This window comes from Mustela erminea, chromosome 1, assembly GCF_009829155.1.
Source record: "Mustela erminea isolate mMusErm1 chromosome 1, mMusErm1.Pri, whole genome shotgun sequence".
In the NCBI taxonomy this organism is placed as follows: Eukaryota; Metazoa; Chordata; class Mammalia; order Carnivora; family Mustelidae; genus Mustela; species Mustela erminea.
The window spans coordinates 111,512,229-111,533,791 of NC_045614.1; the positions used below are offsets into that span (position 1 = coordinate 111,512,229).

General features: G+C 45.4%; 1 protein-coding gene across 1 annotated transcript in view; it reads right to left on the minus strand.

The window, feature by feature from the left end:
- Positions 1-21,563, minus strand: part of ST6GAL1 (ST6 beta-galactoside alpha-2,6-sialyltransferase 1) — a 118,837-nt gene that overhangs the window by 58,262 nt on the left and 39,012 nt on the right. Inside the window, exon 3 of the mRNA XM_032338086.1 lies at positions 782-846. The gene's annotated coding sequence lies outside the window, so the exon portion shown is untranslated. The remainder of the gene's footprint in view (positions 1-781; positions 847-21,563) is intronic.

Consider the following 21,563-nt stretch of genomic DNA (forward strand, 5'->3'; position numbering starts at 1 on the left):
CAAACCGAAACTCAAATTTCTTGGCTCCTCTCAAATTCTCCTTTTATCACTGTGTCATGCTGCGGACTTCAGTAGCCAGCCAGGCTTTATGAGAGATGTAGGGGATTTGCATTAGTCCTTACATATGAGGATTTGAGGGGCTATCAGTGAAACTCTCAGTACACTGCCCTGCATACAATAGGTGTTCAGTAGAGAATACTGTTGTTATGTTAGATTGGACTTCCCAGATGAGCAGTGATGAAGCAGAAGGCCCCAGAGGCAACATTTCTAGGCAAAGAGTATTTCACACCAAGATTACTCCTATACCTGCCTAATACCCAGTCCTACCAGTTCCTGCTGCTCAAGGAAAGCCAGGGAGGCTCACTCTGGCTCTTCTCTAACTCACAAGTCATGAGGATTGAAGAAGAAAACATTCATACTTTCTGCGATATGCCCAGAGTTCAAACTGGACATGAACATACCATGGAACTAGACTCATGCCAAATCTTTGGCACAGGTCAATGGCACTGATGGGAACTTGCGAGATGTTGAAAGAAAGAGGACATTTAAGGATGAGAAACAGCTGGGATAAAGGAATAAACCCATGCCTCACAAGGTATAATGCCGCAGAAGCAAAGGGAAGTACTGCTCCATTTATTTGTCCTTTGCCTAGGCGGGGAAAATGGTACTTAATCTTCTGCTTACCTTCCTTTGCAAATCCATCTGCCATTGTCATGCACACACCTTCTAGCATCACAGGTGGATTTTCACAAGTTCATCCATTCAGCCAACAAATACTTACGGAGTACTATGCTGTTCTGGCCCAGTGGTAGGTGACATGGATCCAACGGTGACTCAGGCTCAGTGCTAGGTAACAAAGATAACAATGATACAAGGGTGACTACGGCAGGTCTCTGCCTCCGAGGGAGAAAGGCAGGTAAGAAAGAATCACAGTCACCCAGTAGGTGACCATGAGAAGAGTCCAGTCACCGGGTCCCGATGGCTCAGGGAAGATGTCCTGGGGGAGACATCTCAACTCAGACAGGAAGATGAGGAGGAATCAGACAGACAGGAGCAAGGGGTGGGTGGGCCGTGCTCAAGTGCCCCTTTGGTCATTTCTTTGCATTTCCTAAAGATCGTGCCTTTTACCTTTTCATTCAGACAAATTTCATCTGAGCGTAACAAAACACCTGATACCTTCCATAAACCTGATGGTTTCTTTTGATGTCAGCTGGGGGGACAGGCCACTAAATTAGTAAGTCTATGAAGTATCACCCTTTCTTGGTAAAATTAGGTACTTGCTGACCTTCAAAACGAGACTTTATGAAAACCTGGTAAAAGCTTCAGGGACATGAAAAATGTTGCTTTGCTCCTATCTACAATGTAAGACATAAAAAGGCACCATAACAACAAATGTGGTCAAAATGCAGGAGCTCATTACAACAGAACTGCTGCTTAGACCAGTAGAAGGGGATAAAGCTCTCCCTTTTGCAGAGTAGAAAAGAAAAATTAAAACAATGTGTTTCCTTTGGCTTTCTTTATGCAGGGGCTTTCCTGTGCTGAGCTCTATGCTACCCATCATCTCACAAAAACCCCCAAACACCTCTGTGAGGCAGGGGCTATCATCCCATTTTCCTGAAGCAAGAACAGAAAGGTTAAGTGATTTGCCCAAAGCAGGCATCTAGAAAGTGTCGGGTCTGAGATTCAAACCCACCTTTACAAGTTTCTCTGAGCACTAGTTATGTGGCAAGCACTGCTCTTAATATCTCTCAAGGAGGAACATGTTCACTCTCCTGGCAACTGTAGATGAAAAATGAGCCAATGAGAGATTAAATAACGTGCCCACCCCCACACATCTCTCTGCCTCCAAAGCCTGTGACAGATCCACAAGCAATAGGAGGTGCGGAGGGAAATGGGAAGTTCAGCCCTTTTCTGCAGGCTACATCTGGTTCACGGTGGAGCTCCTTGCTCCTTTGGTTCCCCCATGGGAAACTGAGGCTGAATTGTGGGGAGTGTTGTGTCCAGACTTGAAGGTGGTGAGTACTGGGGCTTGGCCCTCACCATCAGTCCACACAGGAAACTGTTTCCCCGACCTGCCTCAAGGAAAGGCCCCCAGTACCTATGGTGGCCTTGCCTGTCCCTCTTTTCAGTGACGTCAGTGGTGTTCCAAGAGGCATATGAGGAAGTCAGTCCACATAAACACTTGGCACGTTTACCCTCATTTTCAACTTCGCAAAACTTTGAGGAAATTTTCATACTCGGTGCTTGTGATTTTGTGGCAAAAAATGGTGAGCTCACCTAACACTTGATGGGAAAGTGGAAATGCGTGTTGTTCACTTTAAACTTCTACAGTGCTGTCTGTTAATTATATCTCAATAAAACTGGTAGGGAAGAGAAAAAAAAAAACAAGCTGTATTTTGAGAAAATGGAAGCAAGACCTCAGAACAACTAATTATTTTAAAATGTTTGTAGCTTTCTGGCCTAGAATACAAAGGCTGGGGTATTTATTATAAAGAAAGAGTTTTAGGGGCACCTGGGTGGTGGTGTAGTTGGTTAAGGGTCTGACTCTTGGTTCCAGCTCAGTGTCATGGGATCAAGCAAACCCTGTGTCAGGCTCCTTGCTTAGCATGAGTCGGCTTGGGATTCTCTCTCTCCCTCTCCCTCTTCCTCTGCCTCTGCCCCTCCCTGCTCGTACTCAAACTCTCTCTCTCAAACAAATAAATAAATGAATAAATAAATTTTTAAAGAAAATTTTAAATTTATAATTATAATTACTATTTATAAACAATTATATTTAATTATATTACATTGAAATATAATTTAATTATATTTCAATGTAATTAAAACAATTCATAAATATATTTACAAATCTTAGTGTTCTGATTTTATAAGCTAATTACAAAAGATAGAAAAGAAACCTAAGCATGAGGTTGCAGGCTAGAACATTAAATTTCTCAATTTTGAAATAATCTCAATGTCCAGCCATAGAAACAGGCAAATTAAATATAGAATTCAGTGATATCCTCAGAGGCCATTCACATACCACACACACTGTAAAGATACAAAAATGTTTATGGTAAAGGGAGACACAATAAACACCATCCATGCTACAATTATAATAAAAACTTTTTTTTCTTTTCCACAATCGGAAAAATGGATGACAGCAAGAGAACACTGTGAAATGAACAGTAATGTGCCAGAATGCCAGGAATTAAGAAGTCTATCGTTACTGCTTTTGCAGTATTTGTGACTAAAACAAGAAAAACAACTTAGAACCCACTCATTCGCCCACAAGGCAGGCACACGGCCCTCCTAACCCAATTTCCCTCCATCACAACTATCGCAGTCTTCCAGGAAAGGCATAAAACTCAGATAAAACACAGAGTCTCCTGCCTTAGCACAGGGAGGGCAAACACATTTGCTTGGCACTTCACGGCCTGGCCGGGGCTGAGTTCTCTCCGAGTTATAACCCGAACCTTCTTGTAACATGCTCGCCGCATACTGAAAGGACTCCCTCGAGTTCTGAGTTCCGCTCTTGCCTTTGAAGACAGCGGCTCCCTCTACTCTCCTTGATCCCTCAGCCACCTCCCCAGAAGCAAGTCTAACAATGGTTTGGAAATGGGCTACCCCAGCTCTGCCCCCAGCCCCCCTTGTCCACCGCACACAATACTATCAACGCCAGCAGCAAGGCAAACCCACAGGGGTAATAACACCACATCAAGGCCATTGCTCATTTCCACCTATTCAATTCCCCCATCCTTCCAGGCTCAGATCAAGCAGCGGGGAGAGGAGGGACAGACCTGGGTCACAACCCAGCTCTCACTTTCCAGCTTTGCGACCCCAGGCAAGTTATATAACCTCTCTGGGCCCATTTCCTCAGCCATTAGGCAGTACTGTGATTGTTGCAATATACGAACTATATAAAACACAATTTCACCTGGCACCGGAGTCACTAGGCGCACGCACTCTGGAGCCCTAGCAGTGTGCCCAAGCCATCCCGAGACGTACCGTATGTGAACTATATGGAAAAACAGAACGGAAGAATGTTGGATTGATAACTTCTATGTCAGTTGCTTAATAAAGTAAATATTTTATAGATACTGGGTTAAAGATATTAAACTTAACCTTCATCTTTTATGTTTACTTTTATAAGGTGATTGTTACCAAATTTAAAATTACACACGTGGCCCACATCTGTGGCTTGCTTTCTATTTCCACTGAACATGCTAACTGTTTGATGTTCATCCTTTCTCTACTTCCCCTCCCCATTCACTGGCCACACAGAGGTTCATGCCCAGCATTACCTAAAGTCATGAATCACATCTGCGATTCAGGCTGAGTCCTTTCTCCTTCCCAGGCTCCAGGTTACCAACCTGAGCCAGGTGACAACGAGTAGAAAGAAGATTAGATTCAGTATCTGAACACTGAGCTCTAGTCCTGCTCTACCCTTACTAGTCAAGGAGCCCTTGGCATGCCATTTCACTCCACGGAGCCACAGTTTTGTCGATTACAAAACCGAGCGTACCGCTAGCAAGTTCGTGGCATGGGAGAGTGCAGGGGGAAGGTGCTCAGCAAACTGTCAAGGACTGTTGAAGTCAGGACCAAGGAGCATAAGTCGCAGGGCAAGGAGGAGGTGGGCGGCCCTGCCTGCCTCCTCTGGAATTCTCTGCCTCCCATTTTGTACCCCTCACTATTTTCCATGTCTCCTGTCTCTAAAAACAAGTCTCCCCAAGAACCCACCTCCCCTTCTCACAAGTCCCCCTATGTGACGAAAGCAGCATGCTACAGACAGACCCCACGAACGGAGTGTGCCCTGTGTTCCAGGCATGAAGCGTGGTGGCGGGATGGGCCTCGCAAGAAACCTGACAATACAACACAGACCGTGCTTGGAATGGAACAATCGAGACGTCTAAGTACACCAGAGACCAAGAGCTGGGTGCCCCTTACCAGGAAGAAGCAGAGAAGCATGGTGGCGGGGAGATGGAGGAAATGGCCAACAGGAAGGACTCTTTCTGACAGGCGCAAATCAGAAGGGGATGAAAGCATGAATGGGCACGGAAAGCTATAGCATTTAATCCAAAGTAAACATCGGCATATGCTGTACAATAGGCTGCCTAACAAGATAAATCTCATAATGAGAGGCCCCCAACTAAGAGGTCCTTCCTGCAGACGGAACACGATGGCCTTTCTGACTGTGCTACTTCAGCTTCTCCCAGGGTACCCCACAGGCCAGTCGGACATATGCCATCTGTTGTTATGAGCTGAACTACCACCTGTGGCAACGGCAAAAACTTCAGCTTTGTGCAGTGAGGCTTACAAGAGCAAAAGCCCCTGTCTCAAAACATCCTGTCGTTGTTTTTAGCCAGAAAATACCTCCTTACCAACTACACTCTATCAATCTCCCCCCAGGGCCAACAAGTGTGAAAAGCACAAATCTTAACTGTCCTGCGGGTGGGAGGGTGGGCTTCTCAATGTGACTTCGGTATTCAAATATTTCAAGAAGCAAAGAATCTCATATGGTCTTATTTTCACTCAAGAATATAAGGACAAGAAATCAGAAGTGGGTGATTTTAAGAGGGACAGTTGAGCAATGAGAGGAGATAAGGCCCATGAGGTGGCGGCATCGGTGGCCTCTGTTTATAAGGACAGCGGAGCCACACCTTACCAATGGCTAGTCACAATATCAGCACCAGGGCCCCAAATCCTTCTCCCTCAGGAAACTATTCCTGCTCCCAAGCCTAGCCCCTTCTAGCACAGTGCTACCCCTGCAGAAATACAGGGCCTTCGAGCACAGCTCTTTAACTAGACCCCTTTATTTTACAAGTCATATCCACCTATTACAATGTAAGGACTGTATTTGGATCCTGATTTGAATAAACAAACTTTTTTTTTTTTTAAGTAATCTCTACACCTATCTAGAGAGGTCGAACTCATGACCCTGAGATGAAGAGTCCCATGCTCTACCTACTGAGCCCACCAGATGCCCCTAAAAAGTCCTTAGGGATCTTTTAAACATATACTAAAACATGGACTTATACAGATAAAACGAAAAAAAAAAAAATAAATAAATAAATAAATAAACAGCTGAATTAGAAGTCAGGTAAAATAAGATCTTATTTTGTGTGGCTAATCATGGGCAATAAATGAGCACTAAATGAAAACTCCTCCTACTTTTAATCGCCCATAAAATGAAACACACAGTCTGCTTACACAACACTGAATGCTCACACACAAGTTCATTCTGTGAACCCAACACAGCAGGGTTATCATTCCGGCCCGGCATAGAGGACAATTTTTTTTTTTCCTCTGGGTAACAGAAGGAGCAATTATTTTGAGTTTAGCTCCATGCAGCACAAGAAAAACAAATACTGGGATCAGACCCTGCACAAAGACGGTCACTCTACAGAGACCGAGGGCACATCAGAGTCACGCCCCCACCCTTGTGCGGGTCTTAGATCCACAGGACTGAACATTGGTCGTGGTTTCAGTTATTCTTTCTTTTTGACCGCCGCCCTTTTTAAAAATGTGCTGAGCGGCTAGAGTTACACTGACATGCTTGTATGCTGCTTCTCTGAGGTTGCATCCAGGGTCAGAGTTGCTATTTAGGAAAAGAAAATAATCACATCTGAACATACAGAAATACAGGGACGGGAAGCAGCATGCCGTGTTCAGGTGACACAGACAATCTTGGGAAAGCAGCCCAGCCACGTCTTCCTTATGTAGGAAGAGCCTCGCACTCCATTACCGTGATGACCATGTCACCATCATCATTGAAAAAAATCACTGAAGCCCTATTCTGTGTTAGGTGCTTTCCATTTTATCTTCAATCTTCTAAAAAACTCTGTGGGTTGTTTTACAGGTGAGGAAGCTGAAGCTCAGAGTGAGTGAGTGACTGTCCAAAGACCACACAGCAAGAAGTGGACAGAACCAAGATTCAAGTCCTGCTCTCAAGCCTAGCCCCTTCTAGCACAGTGTTACCCCTGCAGAAACACAGGGCCCTCGAGCACAGCTCTTTAACTAGACCCCTTTATTTTCTAAAACATTTTAAAAGGAAAAAAGAAAAACAAACAAAATCCTGTTGTCAAACTGAAAAGCAGAGAAAACTGCACCGTGAGTCACGGGATGACTTTTGCACGTTCATGGCAGAATGAACGTGCAGAAGTCATCTGTTTAGTCTCACTTCCAATTTCTCTGGCTGCCATATATCTCCCCTCAGATCCACTCGACGCACTGAAGAGAACGGAACAGAGAGCGACTCTTTTGTTTGTAATGATAGAAATTCAGGTGATCCCAGAATCCACTCCCCCCCTCAAAAAAAAGATGTCCCTTATGACACTTTTTTTTTCTCCTTTAAACTTCAAATTCATTGGGTTGTCATGGCAACTTAATAACCAAGTCAGAGTGGCTATTCATGAAAGTGAACTGACAAAGGACATGCTCTGTCCAAAGGCCAGCCAAGCAGGGACTTAGGCACCCCCCAGGGAGTTTGACCCCAGAACAGATCCCTTTATGAACTTGCTACTGTAATTCTTCATGTAGGAGTTTATCAAGCGCCTACAAAGGAAGATGCCAGTCCCTGGCTAAGGGCTGTGGGGCACAGGGACACTCAAGTCAGAGTCCCAGTCCATACGTAGCTCCAGGCTTCATGGTGTGTGGGTGTGAAGTCAGCCCGCCATCTGCTGTCACAGGAGCCTATGCTTTGCCATCCCCAAGAGATTAGAGAGATGGGTTGTTTGGGAGAGTTTAGTAAAGGATCGGTCTTACAGGTGCTGGCCAACAATTAGAACCATCCAACAGAGAATAACAGTGGACTGTGGGTGCTTTAAGGGCAAGGACCATGTCTAATTTGCCTTTGTGTTTTCACAAAAGTAGGCCCCGAATATTTGTTGTGGGTTTTTCTGATCATGGTCAGGTACTATATTTACAATGTTAAAAGATATTTATGGTTGAAGACTGAAACTGTTCTCAGGTGCCACGTCAGATTCTGAAAGGCTGTTAGAGAACTAGATTTCTGCCCTCAGAATTGATTTGGCCATCTTAGGGGCAGCCAAAGATGACAGAATGATACCCACAAGGCCTCTCAAAGGGTGGGAACCACTGACATCCTAAGAGATAAAGGGAGGTGACTGGGTATTGACCCCTCTAGCTTCTATTGTGAGCAGAGGCCAAGCTCTGTGTCTCAGTGGAACTCATTTCCGCCCATAAACTCAGTGGCCCCCAACCCTGGGAACAGTGGAATCATGAGAGTAAAGGCAGCAAAATGAATACGGACCATTACAGAAGGCACCAGGGCAACTCATACCCCTGACAAGTATGAGATGAGGCCATACTTCCAAGGGACTCTGGTCACAAAAACACATACCTTCACAGGTGAGACCTGGGGAGGCCAGAGGAGATAATCCTAGGTCTCTGTCAGGCCACCCAGGAAGGAGTTGTTGGTGTTCTTTGACCTGATATGTGGGAAGAACCAGTAAGTCTGATGTAAAGAGCATATTGAATATGAGGCAATTTAGTACAGGAGCCAAAGTCTCCCTGACTCCAAGTCTGAGTTAGGAGCCCCTTTCTTGAGCCCCACAACACCCCCTTCACAGTTTCTGTGCCCATCTTCTCTGCTAGGGTGTGACCTTACACCCAAGACTTTTCTACCACACCGCTAAGTCCAGACTGGGACTTAGGCAATGACTTCTGCATACCCTTATTTGCATGAACTGTGAACGAGGTACTTACAGGAGAATCATACTCTACCCAAGAAAAAAATAAAGGCCTGACCTGACTGAAAAGCCAAATCAAAATGAGTCCAGGAGAGGGCAACCAACCAGATCCCACCTGCCTCTCCAATATTATAAACTAACAGTTTCAATGGAAAGGTCTAGATCACATGAAAAAAAGAATTAGTTACCACCAGGTGCACAGGATAGGAGTGTGACGTGGCAATTCATAACAATACTGTGAAACCCTGCCCAGCTATTTGCAGCTGACCTAAAAGCGGGGCAGAGAATGTGGGGAGGCAGGCAACCGTGACAGGCAGTGATGAAGAACTCACTGGGTCAAGTACCTGAGTAAGCTGGTTCCAGATAAAGCCAGGACCTGGTGTGTATAATTGGAATTTTTAGAGGCAATCAGGAAAGACCAAGTTGTGGGAAAGGACTCCAGTGGTTTAAGAGACAGGGACTTGGTTCTTCATTCCAAGTAGCTACTCACAGGTAGTTGAATCCAGGGGTCAGTTTCCTAATGTCAATCCATATATCATTATAGGGGTGCCTGGGTGGCTCAGTGGGTTGGCCAGCTAACTTGATTTCAGCTCAGGTCATGATCTCAGGGCTCTGGGATAGAGCCCCATGTTGGATTCCATATTCGAAGTGGAGTCTGCTTGAGATTCATTCTCTCTCTCTCTCCCTCTCTCTCTCTTTCTCTGACCCCCCCAACACAGAGTCTCTCTCTCTCTCAAATACATAAAAAAGTCTTTAAAAAAAATACATCATCATAAATATCAACACCACTGACTGAACATAAATTATATGTTAGGTGCTGTGCAAGGCAAATTTGTCTCTCTCCAATTATCACAATGATCTCGCAAGGTTAATGCAAGTCACCTACATTTAGAGATGAGTATCTTTACACAAAGGACTAAGCACCATGACCAAGGTCATGCATGCAGCTAGAATAAAGCTGGAATTCAAACCCAACTCCGAAGTCCATGTTTAGAGCACACAGAAGAAAGAACCCCCCTACAAATAAGGGCAGAGAAGAGAAGGTTTTCTGTGAAGAAATAATGTTGGACCTGGAAGGATGTGTAGGATGTGGACAGCTGGAATGGTGCTGAAAGGACATCCGGGAGATCCCAACAGTCCCTGAGATCCTGTGGAGAAGAAACTCAAATTCAAGTGCTCTGAGTCATGCTACCCAATGGGCACTTTGGGATTCTAATTTTTATTCATCACAGAGAAAGTCAAGTATGTACAGGAAGATTTCGGTCATTAGCTCTTCATCAAAAGCTCAAGTGCTCTACACGTCCCCTGCCTATCAAATCACCAGCACTGTTATGAACACAGCATATGGGGCCTAAACATTCTCTGTGCCCTACGACATAGCATTACAGTTAAAAATGATCTCAGTGGGGGCGCCTGGGTGGCTCAGTGGGTTAAGCCTCTGCCTTCAGCTCAGGTCATGATCTTAGGGTCCTGGGATCAAGCCCCGCATCGGGCTCTCTGCCCAGCAGGGAGCCTGCTCCCCACCCCCACCCCCGCCTGCCTCTCTATTTGTGATCTCTGTCAAATAAATAAATAAAATCTTTTTTTTAAAAAATGACCTCAGTGGACAGTCAGGTGGTCAACCTGTCCCCTGATGAATGAACTCCCCCCTCGATAGCAACAAAAAATGGCCAGCCAGCCAGCATCTTCTTTCATACCTGGAATTATGATAATCTCTTCTTCCAAGGCAGCCAAGCCACAAAGAGTGAAATACTAATTCTGGAAAACTTTTTACTTACATTGGGCTTCACTCCTGCACCTCTCACCCTTCACCTGCTCATTCTAATTCTACTCTCTAGAGGAAAGCACGCGTCTGTTCTTTTTTTCTTAGGGACATCCTTTAAGACTTTTACAGTCCCCTAAACCTTCTCTTATTCAGGTTGAAGATTGTCCTTCTTCGAACCATTCCTTCAAAAACATGGTCTCAGCTCTAAACCTTTCCTCTTACCTGCCTCAGGGCCCACTCTCATTTGTCCATATCACCCTGAATAGAACTACACATAGTTTCCAGGTGTGGCCCAACTAGTATAGAACAGGAAACTGACTACACCTCTACAATGCAAATATCAAGAATTTTTGGTTACTTTTAGCAGTCTCATGCTAATGACCCTCGGTTGAGCACCACTGAAATCAAGTTCATTTTCCAAGTCCTCCTCTCCAGCCATACCCAGCTGGTCTCCTTACTTGTGCCATCCGTATTTGGAGCTCACACATGATCCTGTCTGTCCTTGCTTTCTACACTTTGATCCTCTCTTAGCCTGTAAAGCTTATCCAGAACCTTGACCGTGGCACACGCAAAGTGTGCTACCACTAATGATGGCTATAAGTTATCCATAAATCAGCAAGCCCTCTCTCTGTATTCCTCTAAATCACGGGTTAGAGTTGAAGACAAGAACTATCCTCCCGACACCAACTAGCATTTGTTAGTGACGACCATGGAGGGAGTACAGCTGAGCCAATGGAAACACCCTGCAATCCACATCTCCCATCTTGTTCCTGAGAATAGAAACCCTCAGTTACTGAGGATATAAAGATGCTTATTGTTGGATAGAAGATTTCTAAGATAACTATCATCCTAATCAACATGTCTTTTGATATGACTTCACATGTCTGCCCTTGAGGGGATACTTAGGATGGTCTTCAAAATGTAGGTTATGGGACCATACACAAGTTTCATGGCGTAGACCACACAAAAAGCCACTAAACTAAGGTACAAGAAGTTGTGCAGGACTGCCAACTGGGAGAGATACTATCTTTTGTAACAAGACATTATAGATAGAGAGAAGCTAGAGGGCCTTTTAATATGAGCTCCCAATTGAAAAGTCTTAAGCCTTGGAACTCAATGTCTCATGTCCCAGGGTGAGAAGAAGCAGTGGGCTAGATTTATTTAATAATTAATAATTCCCTTAAGTACCATAGTTCTCATTATCAAGTGCTACCGTCTGCTGTGCATGTACATAAGACATTTCAGTTATTGCCTAATGCTGATGGTTCATAATTACACCTTTTGAAAATTTAAATTCTATTTCTCTCTCCCTTGGTTTGTCCCATTCCACAGAAGACAACAAAGACCTCCAGTGGCACTTGAGCAAAATATTTATGGGTTTTCTCAGGGTCCTGGCAATTCATTCAGTCAACTCACCATGCCTTTGGTAAGTATTTCTCAAAATTTTCCTAAGAATAAGACACTGGGCTGGGCACTAGGGACTCAGGCTGACTTCAAGCAGCTACATTTCTTACATTAGTCTCTTTTTAGCCACAGATTTCCATTTTCTTTCCTGGGGCTTATTCCAGCCTCTCTGCCCTTTGTTGGCTGTGAGACCTTGGGTAGGTTATGAAAAATACTGACTTAATGCCCATCAGCTAATAGGATGGAGGTGAGGTGCATATGGGACTAGCATAGCTTCAGGCACATAGGATATTTAATAAACATTAGTGATTATTTTTTTCTTTCACTCTTTCCTATGCAGTCTACCAATCTTTCTCTTTTCAGAGAAGATAGGATTTAAAGAGGAGTCAACTCATTTTCTTCTCTCCCAGGACATCTCTGAACTTTAGGTCATTTGTCACCACTAGGGAATTAACCCAGCATGCTTTGCATGTCACGTTTTGAAAAGGGCAAGGGGGAGAGAAGAAGAAGAAGAAAGGCTTTGGCTCTGGATATATTAAAATCATGGTTCCTTTCCTGACACTCTTCTTTTTATAAAATCCAAAGAAAGCAAACTCGAAATCCCACTCCCAGAGAGGTGGCACAACTTGGTGTGAGACAAAGGTGGTCCAATGCCAGGCTCTGAACAATAGCACACAGATCTTCCTGCCACCCTGGCCAGTCCTTTCGTTCCTCCTATTTCCCAGGAATCCCCATAAGCTTTGGTTTGAGTGTTTGCATTCCCCTTCCCCCCCACACTCAAATTCAATGTTGAAATCTTTTTTTTTTTTTGTAATAAATATTTTTATTTATTTATTTGACAGAGAGAGATCACAAGTAGGCAGAGAGGCAGGCAGAGAGAGGAAGGGAAGCAGGCTCCCTGCTGAGCAGAGAGTCCGATGTGGGGCTCGATCCCAGGACCCTGAGATCATCTTAACCCCTAGTCATGAAGGTATTAGGAGGTGATGAGGTCATGAGGGCGGAGCCTTCAGGAATGGGATTAGGGCTCTTATAACAGAGGCCCCCAGAGAGCTCCGCTCTCAGTGAGAAGGAGGAAGGAGGAAGTGAGCTCTCACTGGAATGTCACCACACTGGCACCTGGATCTCACACTCCCCGCCTCCAAAGCCATGAAGAGTAAGTTTCTGTTGTCTAAGCCGCCCAGTCTGGTATTTTGTTACAGCAGCCTGAACAGACCAAGACACCATCACAGTCTTTACATCCATGTGAAACTGCTCACTAACTTGTCATTCTAGTCATCCAAATGAGTCACCCGAAGATAGACCTCTTAAAAACAGAGCCCCTGTGCAGTAAAGGAACCCAAAGTATAACCAAACACAGCTGCTCAAAGCGCTCAGGAAGGTGGAGTTTCAGGGAGAGAAATGCCAGGAGCCAACAGTCAGTGGGTCAAAAAGTGATCTCCCTACATTAGACATCCTTGTTATTTTGTAGTTGTTGCTGCTGATACAGGGAACGGTCACTGAGGTCTACAGGAGTTCATTCTGTAGTCAATGACTATTTATTGTGGACCTACTGTGCGCCAGGCAGGGTGCTGGGGGGCTGGACTGAGCAGCAGCTCTTTGGCAAGGACAAGTATAATTTGCACTATGTCCTGTCAGTCTGGATGTTATTAGCTTAACTCCACATAAACTATTAGTTTACTCTGTATCACTTCCTCACCCACTCACCCACTCATCCACCCACCCCCCCAAAGAGTGTTTTTTACAGCTAAAAACAAGTCCTGGTACCTCACTGCCCCTAGACAAATCACTTCCTCAAACAGCCACCTAATCTCTCCTTCCTCATAGCAGGGCTTTCTGAGTTACTTACACTTCCCCTCTTTCCACTTGTTCCTCAAATAATTGAACTTGGCGCACATCATTCCCCTGAGACTGCATTTCTAATTGCAAAATCTGAAAGTTCCTCTCCAGCGTGTACCTTGTGAGGCCTCTCCAGGTCTCCTTCAAACCCCTTCCTTCTAAAGTCTAACAAGCATACTTCCCACTTCCTTCCTCCCTTCCCATCTCAGCCTCCTCTGCTGAGCAGCTTCCAGAGCGACCCTGAAATGCTCACATCCCCAGGGGTCCGGCCTCAGCAGGGGCTCTGCTCACTCTCTACCCCCTTCCAGACAATTCCTGCATCCATGGGGCCAGCCCTTCTGGCACCTCCTTCAGATCCAGACCACATCTTTTAAAAACACCTGTACAGAAACTTTGCACTCTACAGTTACTCATTTTCTTAAATGCATGAGCCACTATGTCCTCAGCAAAACTCTTAGTGCCTTAGGACGCAGCAGATAAAGATCATTGCACTTAGAGGGCAGAGTGAAACACCAAAAAAACCCATAAGTGTAATATATTATTTAGTATATGAGAGGATACTAAGTGCTATGGGAAACAAAGCAGAGCAGGGCTTGGGAAGGGGAAGATCGGAAGGCTTGAGGCAAGGCTTGCAGGCTTGAGGCAAGTTTCCATTTTAAAAAGGTCAGAGTAGGTCTCAATGAGAAGAGAACATTCCAGCAAGGAATTACAGGTAGTGAAGGAGTGAGCCCCGCAGTATCTTAGGAAGAGCATTTGAGGCAGAAGTGCATGGGTGTGTTCTGGCCAGAAGACAAGGTACCAGGGGAAGGGGACAGAGGGAGGGGATCCCAGAGGGACAGAGACAACTGGGTGGGTGGGTGGAAGAGATCGGCTAGTGCCTTACAGGTCATGGTAAGGATTGTGGCTGTTATTCTAAGTCAAAGTTAGAAGCACTGTAGGGTCTGGCAAGAAAGCAACCTGATCTGACTCCATGTTGCCAGGCCTGTTCAGGCTGCCACGTGGGGATAGTGAGAGGGGTCAAGGGTAAAAGCAGGCAGACCATCAGGAGATCCCTAGAGAGATCCCAGTGCCAGATGCCCATAGCTTAGAGTGTGGAGGTGCTGAGAAGCAACAGATTTCAGGTGTGCTCTGAAACTCAAGTCTGATGAATTTGATGTGGATGTGAGATAAAGGTCAAGGGTGACTCCAAGGTTTAGGGCTGAAGCAGCTGGAAGGTTGGTGCTGCTCTGAGTAGAAAAGGGGAGAGGAGGGAAGAGCTGAAGTTCAGTTTGGGGTATTGTGGTTTTGAGATCACACCATCAAGTGGAGGGCAAACAGGCAGCCCAAGGTGGAGTCAGAGGGCAGGAGAAAGGTCCAGGCTGGAGGTACAAATTTGGGAGCGATGGGTACTGAGGGCCCTTTGGAGGTGCTGGACCAGTTGGCTGAGTTGTTCTAGGGTGTTTGCTCTGAAGCAAGAGCTCCTGGGTTTAAACCTGACTCTAGAACTTTCTAGCTGTGTGATCTTCAACAAGCTACTCAACTGTTCTGAGCATGTCTCCTCACCTGTAAAATGGAGAAAATGAAAGAACCTACCTCTTCTGGGGCTTTATGGGTGGAAAAATGAGGCAATTCATGTTAACTAACCACCCCCCACCAACACACACACAGTAATCAGCACACAAGATACCTAAGCAATTAAAACCTCTCTCTCACTCCCCCCAGCTCTTACTATCTCCCTAAGCCCAGGATCTTCAACTTCTCCTTCTTTCCTACCCTGTATTCAACCCATTCTTCTCCCCAAGTGCTCCTGGGTCACTTGCTCATCCTGGTACCTCACTGCCCCTAGAACAAGCCTTTAAACATACAAATCAAACTAAATAGGTGTGGGAGGCCGCAATAAGGCTTGAGACGAGGACCAAACCAGGCCCTGACTTGTGCCTCCTTTAAAGTCTGAATAACCTAACAAAAGGTTTAGGACAGGAAAAGTTGAGTAGCACTGAGAAAGGGTCTGTGTTATGTGTTGTGCGCTCGCCTACATGACTTCCCACACGCTTGCTAAACAAATGAGAATAATTCGGTTGGGGGTCAAAAGTTCATTGCTGGTCCTTGCTGCCCTAATACTGCTCATAAATTACTTTCAGGTTTGCTGTATCAATACAGAACAATTGTACTATCATCAGCCGTTTGGTGTCACGAGGTCTGCTTATAGTTAAATGTGAAACTTATGGGAACTTGTGGCTGTTTAACTAGACACAGATGTACTGCTTCTCCTATCACTATATATATGGCCTTAATGCTTTGAATAAACTTAGTACTGTTGGACATCCTCCTCAGTGCTCCCCCTGCCCCCATCTCTTTGTCTCTTAACTTCTTTTCTTCATCCTCTTACCCTCACGTTCGTGGTCGATTTGTCACACCAGCTGTGACAAATAGGAAATAAAGTTCTATTTCTATTCTCAAAACTCTTCTTAAGTCTGTCTCCATCTCTCTCTTCTTGTTATTTCTCACCTGAGCTCCCAGTGAATTTTACTAAACCTCAATTATAGTTCAAATCAAATTCAAATAGTTTTAGTTTGCTTCTGTGTCTCTCATCCCTTAAAACTATAAGCATTTCAACCACTAAGTCATAATTAGCTCCCTATCCCTGGTTCCTTTGGTGCAGGGCACAGGCCATGGTAAGTATCCAACTACCATCAGTCGATCAAATGAAGAAACAATTTTATTGGCTACTATTACCTGCCAAACACTGAAATTAAAATACAATCATCACTATCCCCACAAAAACTATAGTCCCCACCCACGAGGAGTTTTGAGAGAAAAACTTAGACACACCGAGGCAGAAAATAAAACAGCTGAATAAATGCAATGAGACCACTATAAAAGGAGGGCAAGCTGTCTAATGTGACCCTTATTTACATAACTCCAAGAATAAGACACCACCTCTGCTAGATTAGAAATGAAGACAGGAACTATTATAGAAATGGCTGGCTATAGCCAGAAGCCTTCAAAAAGGAAAGATGGGAACAAGGGTTTTAAGCAGAAGGTGGGGAAGTGAAGCCAGCCACGGAGGGCTTCATCAGGGTTCAGAGAGATAACAGAACAAAGGGGCAGTGCATGAGAGCACCCACCTCAAGATGGAGGCCAAAGAAGCTGGTGGAAGAAAAGATGGCCAATAGGCAGTAAAAAAGGGGAATGTGGGGGAAGACCCTCCATCTTAACAGGAATATGCATGAGATATAGAGCCAAAAAGTACAATATGTTCAGGGAAAACAGAGCTTGAACTGGAAAGAGTCCTCAAAGTCCCTCACCTCCCTTGGGGGATTTTTGTTTCTCTAACACATCAGATCTGTGTACCAGAAATGCAGTTTCCTTGTGTTTGGCAGACAGAGATGGGGGCTCCAGTGGTCTCCTTGTTCAAGTTAATCACACAGGTATCCCTTGGTCTCAAGCTCAGGTTGATTCAATGGTGCACAGCTCATGCTCCCTTCCTCCCATCTCATCTTCCAGCTGTCATCACTCATGAGCAGTCAGACTCCTGGTCCCCAACATCCTTGCCCCAGAGCCCAGCAGTGTGCAGACACACACTCCCCAACAACTCTGGCCAGGATGGAGCCTCAAGCAGGGTCATGAGGGACCAGAAATTTCTCTGCTGCCATCACCAAGAAACAGCTAGAGGAAGGTCATGGTTATCCACATTCATAACTGTTGGGTTGACTTCAGACTTGAAAGCAGGGATCAGCCATCCCTTTGATGCACTCTGAATGTTATCTTTGTGCTCCATCTCCAATAAGGGCAACCAATCCCTAACTGACCTCCTCAAGGAGAGAAGCAAACCCTCCTATCATTCCAATGAGACGAAAGGGTATAGGCATAATAAATTCTAATTTGTGAGTCACACAAACATAGGTCTGAAGTCCCAGTCCATTGCTTCCTAACTCTGTCACCTAGGGCAACTCAGCTGAATCTCTGAGTCTCGTTGATTCATCTGTAAAAAGGGACAGAGTTACCTGTACCACAAGGCTGCTGCAAAGATTAGATTTAAAAAGATATATAAAGCACCAACACACAACCAGTGTTCAAAGTGGCAGCTATTATCGTGGCTCTTAGAAATGAAATCATCCGAGACAACTATTCAGTAGGTTTCCATCAGCTTTTAGTGGAGTCTCACAGATGCTCTTGGTGTCTAGGAAAGCCGTTGCTGAGTTTTGGCAACGAGGCTGAGGTTGAAAACAGGATAGAGCTCGAGCTATTCTCCAGGTTCTGAAGGGACAATACTCCCTACGTCCTATAATTTAGATGCCCACAGGATTGACCTTAAGAACTTAAAAACAGAGGCAAGACCCAGACCTATGGAGAAGAGACATACCTCAGTTCACCATCAATCCCTAAAGGAAAGGAAGTATTCTGTGCCCTCGTGGCCGGGGACTGAGCGTCTGGAGACTCTGAGGCTACAGAGGAAACCGCAGTGCAGGTTTCCCTGGGCACAAAGCAGGGAGTGATGGTCCCGCGATACCAATTCATTCTGGCCTCTGCCATCCCTACCTCCCTGCTTTCCCTCTGGGAGTCGGGATCCTTCCTGAATTTGCATAGCTGTTCCACCCCACCTCCATCAGAACATTAATACGACAGAGCCAGGAACAACTCCTCAGTGCATGCATAAACAGCGCAGAGGCTGACTGGGCACCAGGTCCTCAAAGAGCCAACCTCTCGACCAGCGCACTTGACACATGGGGTCACTGGTTGCTTGATCACCATCAATAGGGACCTTTGAAGGCAGCTCATTCCATCTGCAGACGGTTTGGACTTTAGAGGTTTAGAATGTAGACTGACTGATCCAGAATTTACTTCCCTTAACCCCTATCTTTAAGATCTACTTGTAGGCCTAATGAGCTTTTAAGAGATGAAAAGCTTTTCACAGTAATATATCCTTTCCATCCATTCATGTCACAATACTCCCAGCCAACCAGATGCCACACCTTACTGGCAGGAAAGTACAATTCCATGTTTCCTAAACTTGCCAGATCCTAACCTCATCCTGGGTACCTGTTGCAACCTCTGCTTTCCAGCTGTCCCCCCCACAACCCTGGCAAAGCGGGCTTCATCAAAATCTGATACAGAGCCTGGGAATGGCTCCTTCAACAAGAGCTCCAGGTGATTCTTAGGATCGCTCAGATTAGAGACTGATGACGTAGTAAGTAGATCAGGTAGAATCAGGTAATGGGACACCTGGGTCCACTCTATGCCTCTGTCGTTTTCTCACTATGGGACCCTGGGCAGCTTGTGGAGTCTCTCTGAACCTCCGTTAAGGACCTGTGATTTCAGAATGATAACAGCGTATACCTACCTGCAAGATAGGCAAAAGAATAAATTAGATATCTTAGCACACAGTCTTCCCAGAGTGGCGTCATCACTCGTCCTAATAATCCTAAAAAAATCGTAACCCTAATGGACCTAGAGGGTATAACGCTAATTGAAATAAGTCAGTCGGATGAAGACAAATACCATAGATTTTTTTCACTCGTGTGGAATTTAAGAATCAGAACAAATGAACAAAGGAAAAAGAAACAAACCAAGAAACAGAGTCTTAATTACAGGGAACAAATTGATGGTTATCAGGGTGGAGGTTGGTGAAGGGATGGGGGAAGTAGATGATTGGGATTAAGAGTATACCAGTCGTGGGGCGCCTGGGTGGCTCAGTGGGTTAAGCCACTGCCTTCGGCTCAGGTCATGATCTCAGGGTCCTGGGATCGAGTCCCGCATCGGGCTCTCTGCTCGGCAGGGAGCCTGCTTCCTTCTCTCTCTCTCTGCCTGCCTCTCAGTGTACTTGTAATTTCTCTCTGTCAAATAAATAAATAGAATCTTTAAAAAAAAAAAAAAAAAGAGTATACCAGTCGTGGGGCGCCTGGGTGGCTCAGTGGGTTAAAGCCTCTGCCTTCGGCTCAGGTCATGGTCCCGGAGTCCTGGTATCGAGCCCCGCATTGGGCTCTCTGCTCAGTGGGGAGCCTGCTTCCCCCTCTCTCTCTCCCTGCCTCTCTGCCTACTTCTGATCTCTGTCTGTCAAATAAATAAATAAAATCCTAAAAAGAAAAAATTTAAAAGAGTATACCAGTCGTTAAAAAAAATAAATAAAAAAGTACACTGGTCGAGTTGAGGACCAAGACATGTAGAGAACTGTTTAATCACTGTATTGTAAACCTGAACCTAATAACACTGTATGTTAGCAATACTGGAAGTAAAATTTTTAAAAAATTTAAAAATAAAAACAGCCATGCTAGTATTTTTGCTCAGTGCTACACCATTCGCGTTTAAAGTGTCTGAGACCAGGATTTAAATGCAGATCTGACCCTGGGTAAAACATAAATGCCTACAACCAGCAGGAGGAGAAGGAGGAATTAAATGGGCAGGAGGCTTAGGGGCACAGAATGACCTACATATCCCTGTTCCCTATCCTTGGGGGATCATCCAGAATCCCCACTCTTGCTCCAGGTCTGCACCCAGCCCAGCCCTAAGGAGCTCCCCTCCCGGAGGCAGGCTGGGTGTAGAGTTGGAGAGGCTGGCCTGGGGAACAGGGCATGCTATGCTATGCTTCACAACTTCGAAGCTTTGCAAGGTCTTCTCACCCTCTGGGAGAACCCCCTCTTCACTGCAGGGCTTATCTGCAATAGTGCTCTTAGCACAGTACCCAGCTCACAGTCAACTCAGCACCCCAGCACCCCTTAACCCACCACCTCTCGCTGAAGTCCCTCGACCTTGTACTTAAAGTGGAGTTACCTATGACTCACACATTAGCACATAGTTCATTAATGAGCCCCCATTCATTTGTTCACACAAATATGCACTAAGGACAGGTGCTACAGGGTAAACAGGGGCCAGCCCCTGCCCCTGGAGCCTTCAAGGAAGAGAAAGAGCCATAAAATGGTAGATGTAAACCCATGTAAGGTCTTCAGAACTAAAGTCTGGGGTGGTACCAACTCCACTAGGGGAAGCCAGGAAAGGTAATGTTCGTCCTGGGTTCTGAAGGATGAATAGGAGTTTAACAGGCAGAAAAAGGCATACCCAGCAGAGAGAATGGTAATCCGGAGGCTTAGCCATGAAAGCAGGCTCATTGTATCAAGGAATGGTGAGAAGCTATGAGGGGTGAGGGTATAAGGCTGCAGTGATGGGAGATGGGATTCAACAGGATTATCTGCACCAGACCTAAGCGTTTCAAGTCCCAATTGATCCTGAAAGAAACTGGGACTGGTGGAGTTTGGATTTTTTTTTGTTGTTGTTGTTGTTCCTTTTTTAAAATTATTTTTAATAACATATAATGTATTATTTGCCCTGGGGGTACAGGTCTGCGAATCATCAGGCTTACACATTTCACAGCACTCACCATAGCACATCCCTCCCAGTGTGCATAACCCAGCCACCCTCTCCCCGCCCCCCCAAAAACCCTTAGTTTGTGGGATTGAGTCTCTTATGGTTTGTCTCCCTCCCAATCCCATCTTGTTTCATTTTTTCCTTCCCTACCCCCACAACCCCCTGCCCTGCCTCTCAAATCAGTGGAGTTTTTCTAAGCAAGCAAGGGATATTACGATTTTCTCTAAACTCAGCATTGAGTTCCTGGCACTAAAAAGGGCTTCGATAGAGTGTGAAGAGGAGCCATTTCAGTTGAGAGAGGAGAAAGTGCCAGAGGCCATCTTTCCTCACCCCTGGTCTGACCTTCAGTCCCACCAACCACTGACCTGGTGGGTCCTAAACTCTAGTCAAGTCCCCATGGGAACACCAAGCTTCAGAAATTGGATTTCCATGTACAGAATGATGGGAAGAGAGGAAGGTAAGAGACACAGTTGGGACAGACTGCAGGGACAACCTGCAGGTGAGCCGGCGGCGGGCGGGGAGGGGGA